This window comes from Corapipo altera, unplaced genomic scaffold (genome assembly GCF_003945725.1).
Source record: "Corapipo altera isolate COAL_440 unplaced genomic scaffold, ASM394572v1 1b, whole genome shotgun sequence".
Taxonomy (NCBI): domain Eukaryota; kingdom Metazoa; phylum Chordata; class Aves; order Passeriformes; family Pipridae; genus Corapipo; species Corapipo altera.
In genome coordinates this window covers 17,806,845-17,819,654 of record NW_020884881.1, presented here as the reverse complement: position 1 = coordinate 17,819,654, position 12,810 = coordinate 17,806,845, and the positions used below count along the sequence as shown (strand labels likewise).

The 12,810-nt window shown below is 36.2% G+C and overlaps 1 protein-coding gene across 1 annotated transcript in view; it reads left to right on the top strand.

The window, feature by feature from the left end:
* Positions 1-12,810, top strand: part of CELF2 (CUGBP Elav-like family member 2) — a 554,249-nt gene that overhangs the window by 96,690 nt on the left and 444,749 nt on the right. The window contains exons 2-3 of the mRNA XM_027639964.1: positions 3,242-3,283; positions 3,988-4,023. The gene's annotated coding sequence lies outside the window, so the exon portion shown is untranslated. The remainder of the gene's footprint in view (positions 1-3,241; positions 3,284-3,987; positions 4,024-12,810) is intronic.

Below are 12,810 nucleotides of genomic sequence, written 5' to 3'. Positions count from 1 at the left end.
ATCAATAAAGATGTTAAACAGGACTGGCCCCAACACTGAGCCTTGGGGAACCCCACTAGTGACTGACCAACAACTAGATTTAATTCCATTCACCACCACTCTCTGGGCCAGTTCTTAACACTTTGAAGAGTGCACCTGTCCAAGTCATGGCCTGCCAACTTCTTGAGTGAAGGAACTTTGATATGAAAGGAAAGGTATTTCAGGCACCAATGAATAAGGTGCCAGCACAAAAGGGTTATATTGGAATACCTGCAGCCCAGACTAGCTACCCAGTTATATCCTTGAACTGCATGTAGCTTTTAGTGCTACTGAAGAATCTCTTAAAGCTTACCCACAGCAAGAATAGACTGTTGAGGAAAGAGATGTGGCAATAGGAATATTACAGAAGTCACTGGTGAAGAAGAGGCTATAGGGACACAGGTTATAGCCCCAAGCTTTATAGGTTTAAACCTCCTGATTTGTTATTGAAGTGTATCTACTTTATAATAACATGATGCTTTTTCTTCATAGACTGGTGGCCTCTGGCAGTTCTGAGCAAAAGTCTGACCCTATCCATCTGAACTATGGAGGTTGATTCAAACCCAGGGATTTTCTGATCAGACAGACTGGGAAGCCCAAAACAGACAAACCAGAAGGCAGATGACTCAGTGGACCTGTAGCACTCCCTTATCTCATATTCATTGAGAATTACAAGTACATATGCTCTACAAAGTTAAGCCAAGTTAGAATGATTTTGTTATTGATCTAAAAAATTCTAAAACCTCAGAATCACATGCAGAACGCTCACAGTGTGTGTCACAAATTGAATTCCTTCTTTTCAAAGAAAAGTCTCCATTCAGGAAAAGGAAATCAATTTTTTGAATGTAGTAGGCAGACAGGTCAATTTGTAGTAGAGCTACTGTTCAAGGAATCCTCAGAGCCTCATATTATCCAGGTTTAAAAAAATTATCTAATTTAAATTTTTTAAAGATATAAATTATGCTCTCACCCAGTTTCTGATGTGAACTGGTCAAAAAGCTGGACTGCACCAAAGTAATCAGTTCACAGTTGTTTGGGGGGTATTTAGCTCAGTTTAATCTTCATTACATTGGTATTGAAGAGACCATTTGAGAGCCTGGTTCTGTGTGGGCAGCCAATGAAGGGGATGGACTTTACATGAGGTTATAAGGCACAGCAGACAGGGAGGAAGCAAATAGGAAAGATAAGAAATGGATACACATCAAGTGAAGAGCCAGTGGGGGAGGAAAAAGGACATTTGATTCACGGCTTGCTTAATTAATAAAGGAGGAAAAAACTCATAGGCACTACACCAGAAGTAGTTTCCCATCTCACTTGTGAGTTTCTTACGTGGATTGAGTAGGAATTGCCTTCATTCCTAGCATATATTTTGTCTAAATACCTACTGTGATGGGCAGGTGATTGTACTTGTGTGGTCTCTGTACCAAACGTGAATGGAACTTGAGCAGCAGGGATAGAAGAGGAAACACTGGTAAAGAGCTCCCTTGACAGTGTTAAACTGTTGCACAGTCATAATCAAACTACTAAAATTGAAGGGAAGAAACTGCTTGACAACTTTAAAAAGGACATATTTGACTTTTCTTTTTTGTGAGTCTTTCAAACCACAACAATGCCTATCCAGACACAAAAATAAACAAAACCACCAATCTAAGAAACATATGACAATAATTTTTAGGTTAATATTACCTATTCAGTAATAAAACCCTGGGTAGTTCCACTGTTGCTTTTAGCATGCTCAGGTTGGATCTCACTAACGTAAACAGCAAAATTTCAAACATTTGTTGCACTTGTCATGGTTTACCTTGTCTGCATTTTGGGGTTTTCCTATCACCAATGTATAGCTAAAGATTTTTATGGACTGAATATTCAAGTAGGATTACACTTTCCCAAGTGTCCTGAATCAGAAACACAAGGCATATGACTGAGGCAGCCTGAGAAACTCTACAACACTGTCAAACTTCTTTGTCATATGATCTGAAGCTGGAGAACAGATGCAACACTATTCTGTATTTTGATTAACAAAAGGAAATACTCTGCTTTAAATATTTTTGGCTGACTGGACAAAGTGATTTTCTGTGTCACTCATATCCAAATGCTCTTCAATCCCTACATGAACAATCCTACTAAGTAGCCATTGACTCAGGTTTAATCAAAACTTCATTTTTCAAGTGGGATAATACCCCATCCCTGGAAACACTGAAGGCCAGGCTGGATGGGGCTCTGAGCAACCTGATCTAGTTGAAGATGTCCCTGCTTATTGCAGAGAAGTTGAGCCAGATGAACTTTAATGACATCTTCCAACCCAAACCAATCTGTGACTCCACGATTCTATTAACATCATTTTCTGCAATGAAACACAACTCACTCACCACAGGGATAGTAACAGTACCTATCTCTCAGAACATCAATAATTTCCTTTCCATGCAGCTTGGATGGGCCAGGCCTACCTAGGACCTGGGTTGTAGCAATCATCCTCCACAGCTACATACAAAACAGGCACCAAAAGAAATAAAACTCAGTCCAATCATTTTATAACACCTTTGACTTTCATGGTATCAGTAGCGTGATAAACTTCTGCTTTCTAAATGTAGAGCAGACACCTTGAGTGAGTATTAAGAAACTGCCTAATGTTTTCATCTTTCTCAGGTGTAAGACCGACTTTGAGGATGCAAATAGACCTTTTTAAGTGGGAGAGGATTTAATGTGACACTCTACATATGCTTTAGCAATGTGCTTTATGGAACTCCTAATGATTTTTGTCCTGACCATCTTCATGCCCATTCTAGCATCTGTCACACATTAAATTCCTCCTACTGACACACTTATGTGGATAATCTGGCATTTAACTCCTATCTTTACTGAGTCAGGTGAATTTTGCTTTCATCTTTTTTCTAAACCAACACAGTGTTCAGTGCTTACCTTTATCAATCTCCCTGCGTTAAATTCGAGTATTCTCACTGAACAAGCTGAACTATAAACAACCTGTTTGGTATGTAGATAAGAACTGGATCCTTTTAATCCCAAATTGTTTTTACTTCAGGCCCCAAACGTGTAATTTAAGATCAAAGCCTGAACTGGTATCATAAATGCAATTCAACAACTAGGAAAACCTGGATGATTTTCAGATAAATAAAATCAGGCTAAATCAATGTATTTCAATGTATAACAATTTCACTCACATAATTTAGGGTATTAAATTTAATTTTGTATTTTCCTTTGTTAGGTCTACAGATAGAAAAACTCAAGGTGTTAGTCAACTGAACAGGTAAGTGTCAGGTTTTCCCTAGTATTTCAGAATTTCGTAACAATTGCTCTATTTTCTACTCTCTGTAATATAATATAATAAATCTATAATAGAAGATTATAATTTACTTATCAGATCTTGTTTCTGACTTCTGTAATCTTATTTACAATAATTTTGCACATTCTTTTCTATGTGTTTTATTTTCTTTTAGACAATTTTCATAGTTAATTTCATTAATTTATCATATGTTTAATGCTCGATCTACCTGTTTCAGCTAAAAAAGAATTTTTAAAAAAACAGGATTAGCAATAAAATCTTTTTAAGTGGTAAAACAAAAAAGAAAAAAGCCATAAAATTTGGTGTGAATTGAAATGTTGAGAAGCAGTAAAATATATGGGATAGATCAACTGTAGAAACATCCCCAGTATTCTACCCAGCTTTGAATATAATTTCTGCATTCTCTCCCCTTCATTTAAATACACACAGATGCATACAACTTTAGTATAGTCTACCTATGATCATGAAAACTTCATCAACAGAATTTAATCAATAACTGAAATGGAATTGTGGTCTCACAACTGTGGTTAAATTATACTTATTCTTTCTATAAGAAAGGTTTAATTAGGTTTATAAGAGCTGACAAGCTCGAAGAAAAGTGACAGCTAATATAAATATTTACTTGACCATCATTTGGTAAATACATAAATCTTTTCTTCTTTCCTTAGGTATTCAACTCTTTTCAACAGAATAACAACGAGTAGGTAAGTTACAATGATAAATTATTCTTTCCAGTTTCATATTCTATTTATAGCTTTTTCATTCATTAGAGCTTTTAATTTGTCTTGGGTTTGCTAGTTTTCCTGCTCCCATGTATTTTTTGAGAAATAATTTATTATAATTCATATTTCTTTCTTTTCAAAATTATAATCCAATTACTTTCTCAGTAAACAAGAATTCCACCTTTTTATGTGAAATGAACTACCAGCCAAAGTGGTTTCTCATTAGACAAGCTAATTTTGAAAGGACAGATAGAATCAAGCAATGAGCTGAATAAAAATAATAATGGAGCATACCTTGTTAGATAACAAATGGAACAGACTTCAGAGACAATTAATGCAGCAGATACTTAATGCTGAGGTATGTTAAACAAGCTTTGTCTTATTTATTTGGTGCTATAAATCATAGCTAATTTCCTTAAATAATGTGCTCTAACCACCGAGCAGCACGTTTCTGTAAACACTTGCTGCTGTACTTTGGAAACCCCAACACCCCGAGTAGGAGGGTGTATATATATATATGTGTGTGTGTGTGTGTGTGTGTGTGTGTGTGTGTACATAAAGACAGATCAACCAATCAATCAATCAACTGACTTATCCAATGAGGGAAAGTGGCCTGAAAACATTCTGGGTTAATTTTGCTGGAAAATGTTTGGTAACTTTGTTCAACGGATAAACATGATTTCTTACACTTTGAGTTTCCAAGTGACTGAATTACAGACTGAGGGGTCATTACTTGCTGGGCTTGATTCGGTTTCAGGTCTTACACTAAAGTAGCACTTTTTATTGGGCTGTTTGAAAAATTGTATCAGAATCAGGTGGTCTGAGGGATGTTTTTTTCCTATATTACCTGTTTGCTGTATATAGTTTTTGTATATTGTTTCTTTTTTTGAAGGAAGATTTTTGTGGGTAAAAATCTGGAATGGGAGATTTCTGAGAAAAAAATATCCTTTTTTGTCTTGCCCTTTTATGTCCTGGAAATGAGCATATATGCCCATAGTTCTAAACAAAGAATCAAGTTAGCATTAAAAATATCCCTGAACCATATAATGACTTGCCCCCTCCAATGGAAACAATCTTTCAAGGCCAAACTTTGTCAAACTCCAGAGGTCAACAGTAAACAATGTCAGTTTTAGGACTTTAAAAAGTGTGTACAGTATAATAAAAATGAAATTTCAAGTTATGGATTTATGATCCTGACTGTGCCTGTTCTGGTTTTTAATCAGCAGTTAAGCAATTGGCAATTTATTTAGGAAAGGTAACATACAGTTGTGTATTCTTGTTTGTGTTTCTGATGGGTTTTGTTTTATCCGAAGGTAGAGAAATTTTACATAAGACCTGTTTTTCTTACCTTTAGGAACTAGAAATGCATTTTCTTTATCTTTCCTTAACTATAATACTTCCTAGGCAATTTTCAAGACTGCTGTCTAACAGTAGAGAAACACTGTGTGCAACTATTAAGAAATCAGAGTTTGACATAATTCTCTAACTCTATATTCTAAGATTGCCTTTTGTATCAAACAGTGACATTTACTGCTGTGAAAGATTCAGTTATAATACTATTTCTTCATCAACTACCTTCAACTAGGAGGTTGCTGAAGCAAGAGGATGGTACACAGTGGTTTAAAAAGGAGCTGGACAAAGTTATGGGGAGTCAGGATGAATTTCTGCAGCAACCTACAACTATGAAGTGTGTGTAAATCCTTGATTTTCTCTGGGAACATGAGGATCCGAGTGGTAAACTTTCCCATATGATTTTGGTAAAAATGACACCAAGGGATTAATGCAGGACATCAGAAGCAGACTTAGGCACCATGAACGGTTAAGGATACTGTGGTCCAGGATACCTATGGACTGAATTCAATGTTTAATGGCAAATTGCTCCATATTCCACTTCCTGTGGCTCTATTTCATTAGCAGGGATTGTGCTTCTCCCTCTTTGTCTTATGATCAGTGAATATTTCAGTGTCATACGGAAAAACAAAACTGTGAAAACCTTTCAGCAGTTTCAGAGGGAGGATTTAGTCCTCTCAGCACCTTTTTCATCCTTACAATGCGGGACCTCTGTAGAAGAGTTGTTGTGGACAGGGATGTGTCCGGCATTGTGTCTCGATGTCCTCCATTTAAACCCATCCTACCACCTGGAGTCTGAGGAGCAGCTCTTTACAGTCCAGTTGGAACAGCATAAGGATGAGATCACTCATAAATACAAGGAAGCATCTTCCCCCACATCACTGTATCTAACTCAAATTTAAGAGTCATTAAAAATACTTCATTTTAAATGTACGCTGACTTTTAAAGGCATCCCTCCAGCACATAAACAATCAACCTTTAGTCTTGAAGAAGGGAAGGGAATCATGAGTTTTTACCTCTTTCTGCAATCCCTGTAGGTACCCACATGTTGTGTCATTATGCAGAATAGACTGTTCTCCTTTGCTCTGATAACCTGTATGAAACCAGTTCCTCCACTTCAGTTTGTGATGCAAACTTCAGTTTTACCTAATGTTTAAAAATAAAAACTTCAATCATATTCCTGGAGAAATAAAATCAATCCTCCTGAATATGTGGATGGTTCTTATTACAAAAATAGTAACCCATTTCATTTCTGTTTCCTGCTTTCCATTTTTGTTTTTCAGCACTAATCACATGGATGGTAATTTTTCTTGGTGAATGGTAACCTATTTCTAAGCACTACATATACTAATTTTTTTTACTTACTTCCAGACACTTCCCCTTATTCACTTTCTTTCCAAGATTATGCTGCCAAATCCCTCTTTGTCTCTCATGTCTGTATCTAGAAGTCATCCCTAGCTGCCTTCTCTCCTTTACTCAGACAGATTGCATCTTAATACTGATCCAATAAAACAACTTCAGAGTTTCAACATCTTACTTTACTTACGAATCCTTGCCTAATTTTGTATCATTTCTCATCTCTTTATTTCTTAGTTTTCCAATAAGGGCCTTTAATTTCCTCTTGACAAGTCCTACCTTGCAAGAAAGTCCTTTCCAATATCATTACCTTTCCAGCCTCGTGATTTCTTTTACAGTTCCTATCCTGTGACTGTCCTACCTACTAATGGAGCTTATTTTTATATGGGTTAGAGTCCTTCTGCATTTCAGAAGTCCTTAAAGCATCAGAGAACCACTATGCCAGAGAACATACAAATGCAGTTACATCTGAGTGACTCACATGTTAGTAAATATGACCAAACCTCACCTTGCCTGCCCCTTCCTATATACTCTCATTATATATATATTCAGTAAAGAACATAAGTTAAAGATTAAATAGTCATCTAGAGTAGTGGAAAGATAGGTTACGGTCAAGATAATCACTGCATAATTCTGCATGTTTTATTTGCAAGTCCTATTTTAATTTCTCGTGGGAGATGTTGCCAGGAAATTCACTTTTGCCTTCTCATGTCTGAATTAGACCCTCCAGGCAGCTCATACTCCAGTCAAATGTGACACAATTTAGTAATTGCTGCAATATGGGCTTTTATTTCAATATTGTTTTCTTTTTGGCCTACGGTTAGGTGTAGGCCAGGGTTTCCTGCTGCTGCAGAGCAAAAAGTTTAACACAAAGGCAAGTTGTCCTTTAAGATTCAGCTGTCTTAGGACATGTGCAATGAAGTATATTGGAAGGGATAGAGACAAGCCTTGGAACACAGACTGGATCTCTCCCACGGAAGCACAAAGCCTGATGTGTTGCTGTTGTAGCCTGAATGAGTAGGAGAGGCAAGGGAAGAAAGACACCTAAAATGCTCATCATCACCCTTGTGATGAGTGAGCAAGGACCATCCTGATGAGGAAAAAAAGTGCTGGAGGCAGGTTGTAACAGTAACAAGCTGTGATTTCACTTATTGAATCAAGCTCCTCCAGCACTGCCTTGTGACAGAGCTTGGGGACCAGGGAGGTCTCTGAGGAATGATGGTCAATGATCCAGCCAGGAGACAATGAAGATTTCAAGATTTGCCTGTATTTCATTAGAAAGTTGAGTAAAATCAGCTTGTTTGCTGGGAAATATTTCTGTATTGATGAACCAGCATTTTCTGTAAGAAGATAAATATTCTGTGGACAATTTTGACCATCTCTATTTTCAGATTTTGGGCTACTTCTCTCTACCATATCCACTCTGGCCCTTGATGCAGAAATTGTGATTTTTAGGTATTTTTTCACATTGCCTGAAACACTGGCCATAGACCATAGATTACAGCATGAATAGGCATAGAAATCAAGGGATTTAGGGTGGTTTTGTTTCCTATCTAATTGATGAACCCATAACTAATGCTGCCAGAAATCAATACTGTCATATAACAGATCAGTCCTGAACAAATGAACCATATGCAACATTCCAGATGTTTCAATACATTTTTTTGGTACTGCTGGCATAGAAATATACTACAGTAAAACCTTAAATTGCCAAATGTGGGTAGTTTATACCCAAGCAAAAAGTATAATCTCAAGTGCCGACTCTGCTCTCCTCCCTTTTGTGGCAAAGTTGATTTAAATTTAAGTTTAGTTTGCTCTTTTTAATTTATTTCTCCTTTTAATTTCCTCTTTTCATATAGGGGAAATTTTGATCTCATGAAGCTGACATTAAATGATCAAACAATATTGAACAACCTAATGAAAATCTTAAGCAAAAGTCATTGTGAATTAGGTATTTGCTAAACTGACAACACAAGCCTTTGTAAACCTGATATTGTTCTTATGTAAACTCATGAATGGAGACTTTCTCAAATAAATTACTTAATAACATCAGAGTCATTGGCTGTGTAAATATATCCCAGGGGCGCATACTAAGATTCCTGAATTTAAATGTTCAATAGAACTTTGTATTTGTCACCTTTACTAACGAGTTTTTCCTTATGAAATCATTATTAGCATGAAAAAGTTAAATTTTGTATCTAATTTCTTGAATTAATGCTGTTTGAAGACCCTAAGGGTTTGAAAGTTCTTTCACTGGAATTCATCATTTACATAATTTTCATAGCCCCAATACTTTGCTCTCTTCTATGAATGCACATTGTGATTTTTTTATGCATTAAGGCAGCAACTTCTATTTTTCTCTACACAAAACAATTAAGAGAAGAATAACAGGTAATAAACATTTTTAATCTTTAATATTGCATTAAGAGTGAAGTGTCATATTTCATGCTTTCACAACTACATTGCACGCTGAATGATGCATTTCTGGTCCCTCACTATGAAGATATTTGATTAGAAAAGGAAAAACAATTGAGTTATTTGAGATCAGTGGAGCTTTCCATCATTTCCTGCTTGAGATACTTGCAAGTGCACAGCAGCATGGCCAGATTTTTAAGCAGACTAGACCATATTTTCTCAGCTCTACATTATCATAGTTCAGCCATGATCTATGAATGTTTACTTGATATATTTGTTTTTGTTGTTAATATAGCTTATTATATAGGAAATTTATTCTCTTTTAGGCTGCAACTGGGCACCAATGCAACACAGTTTCTGACCAAAATATCCCTTAATGCTAACCTCTTCTCTACCTACTGTTATTAATAATAATTTTTATTACTAAAGGTTTTTGTGCACTTGGGGTCATGGACAGATGGTAGGAATAAGATATATGTGTAGGATGGACCTAAACCTGAAAATCAAATTAGTGGCAAGGACAGACCTAATATTTTTGTCCTTTAAGCTTAGCATATCAACTGCAATGGAAAAATGACAGTCCAGAGAGTATTTTGAATAGAAAAACTGAACATAGCTCTTTATCAAGGCTAAACTTGTTTGACAACAGCCTACAAATAATTTTCACATGGTAGACACATCTGTTCCCCAACTGAACAGGGTGCATGAGAATTATTAATATTATTATTATTCTCATCATTATCAGTAATAATAATTACTATAATAAAAATAATAATGTCTGTGTACACTGAGAAAACACTAAGGCAAATTTTGCAACCTGGTTTATGGCAAACTTTTGATTAGGGTTCAATGTGAGTGAAGATTCTGCTTTCAGGTATGCACCTGTCATATACACGGGTATCTTAAAAACTACTGCACCCACATAAGATGAACTGTCTCTACTGAATATTTCTCCCCTGGTTGGTATGGGAACACACCTAATGGAATTACTTCTATACTTTCAACATTAAAAGTCTGAAGCCAAATGTGATCTTTTGAGTTTGATTTGCCCATGCATTCACATATCGTGCTATTTGAGAAGCCTAGTGTCATGTACTCATATAATAAAAGAATTAACACCATCCTATTACATCAGCCCCTGGAATCAGTCTATTCTATCACAATTAAAATGAAGAAGCAGCTTCATAAAGTTTAAACTGAAGACAGTTTATCTTGCATTGTTAAATACGATGCAATGAGGTGAATACTGACCTTTTTTTTTAAGCCAGTCTACTGTGTCTCAGATTTCCTCCAATCTTCTCAAAGCTTCTGTCAAAACAAACTCTTGTTTTTCTACAGAAGGCAAATCACACATCTGTGTGTTTTCTCCAGTCACAAAACATCTAGAAAGAGCTTCTAGGTGCAGTATCTGGATTCCTATCATTTTCCAATAGCAGTTCCAAGTGTCACATTACGTGTTAATCTTGCTGCTCTTCCCAGACAGGGACAATGCCAAAGAATCTTGGGGATGGGAAAAAAAAAGTAGTCTTGAAAATATTGTTAATGATTAAATCCAGATGTTAAATTTGTACTGATCAGTGTTTGATGTAGGAAAGACTTTAATCAAATACTGACACAGAATGAACCCATGAAACTCTGTAAGTCTGTCTTCTGACCACCAGCAACTTCCTTTCAAACCTTGTCCAACATCTTCCCTCTTGACAAATCACTCTGCTTGACACGGTGGAGGAAGTCCAGTGCATGTGATCAACTGTGTACAGTTCTAAATTTCCTACAAATCATGTTAGTGACTTGAAAATACGTGATACTGTAGGAATGAACCACACTAAAATCATTCATTTTGGACTCGAAATGAACAACCTCAGAACAGCTTGTCGGGAGCCCTGGCACTTAGTTACGGTCAAGTTTGATGATGGCTTGTAACGTGCACATCAAGACAAGGTCAACCATGTGAGGCTGCTCGGTGCCAAACGTCCCTTTCCATGAGCCAAATCACTGCCCAGGTGCTCCTGGAGGCTCATTGCCATAATACCAACACACTGCCCAGGTTCAAATGTGGTTTTTGCCATTGATCCAAACATATATTAAGCCACTGAAAAGCTCTGTCAAGGAGTGCTGTGCTGCTCGTGAATGCCAAAATTCAACTGGCTCAGAATTTTCAGAGATTTCGAGTCATTTGCTGTGTCCTAACTCACTATGTTGTAAATTCTGGTTTGTAAGACATAAGACGTTAAATGAATGTAGATTTTTAGGCTTGTTTGGCCATTTCCAAAAGCCAAACCTCCAAAGCAGGACTTACCAAAGATTCCCACTACTTTCTGTTGACTTTAGATGCAGCCATTGGAAAACTGAGATTCCAGATGATGTTTCCACCCTGTACTGATGTGCTCTTCAGATATAACTGTTTTTCTCTGATTTGCAGTATCTCCTAGTAACCCTGGCACTCTCCTTCTTGATTCATTCCAACAACAATGGGCACAAATTGAGAAAAAAAACACTTATTAAACTCAATTTAAAACATACTTCAAATATTCATCCCATAGCATGGTTTAACTGAGGATAAAAAAAATTATCTGGACTGATTTTAAGATTTTCAGAAAATACATTGCTACTCTATAAACCAAGGCTATGAAAAATATGACTAATGGTACCAAGACAACAGTAACTACATATTGCCATCTGTTTATCTGTTCTAGTTTGAATAACTCAGGGACATGTTCCATTTCACTAGAGTTAGGGCACTAATTTTAAGTTTGTCAACCTAAGCGTCATCTATCTATCCATCAGAAGATACTGAAGGCATACCAAACTTGTATCATCAATGTTAAATCATCCCATTATTCTCAGATTTATTAAAATGTGTTTATTAGATACCAGATTGAAAAAAATCTGATTTATTAAGATTTCAGTCAACATTGTATTTTTGCCTTTTCCAGTATCCTATTGACAGTATGTTGTAATTTTATTTCTAAGAAACACACAGTTCTCAGGAAATTTTGCTCATTGGTGTAGAATTGTGTCCTAAGTGGGAAGAAAATATTCATTAATAGAAAATTGTATTGCTTTTTCTGTGTTGTCTACCTGTAATTTTGACTTTCCTTTGCTTAGTTTGTGTATACTGTAAACTTCCCCATGTCATTTATTGTCGTTGTTGTGGTTTCTATTGTGCGACATACTTTTTTCATCTCTTCAGAAAAGAGAAGACTATCAGGAAAGATTTCTTTTATCCTTATTCTACTTTATTTTCTTAGTATGCAGGTTCATATTTTTGCAGGGGTTTTCATTGATTTGAATTACTGTAACAGGTGCTTAGTGCAAAGTCTGAGCTTGTACAGTAATTAAAGAGAGAGAATCTCAAGCTATTTAACTTAATAAGGGGAAGTTAACCGACTTGATCAGAGTCTAATACTTGCAGAGGGAAGAATTTCTGATATTCATTGACTCTTTAATTTAGCAGAAAAATATATAACAAGATCCAGGCAATGGAAGATGAAGCCTGACAAATTCAGAGGTAGAAATAAGATACTCAGAGTGTAATTAACCGTCACATCTTCCCTACAGATGTGTTAGACTCTTTGCTGCTTGCAGTTTTGAAGTCTTTCAAATATTCTGACAAAATCTCAGTATTCAAATGGAATATTTGTCATG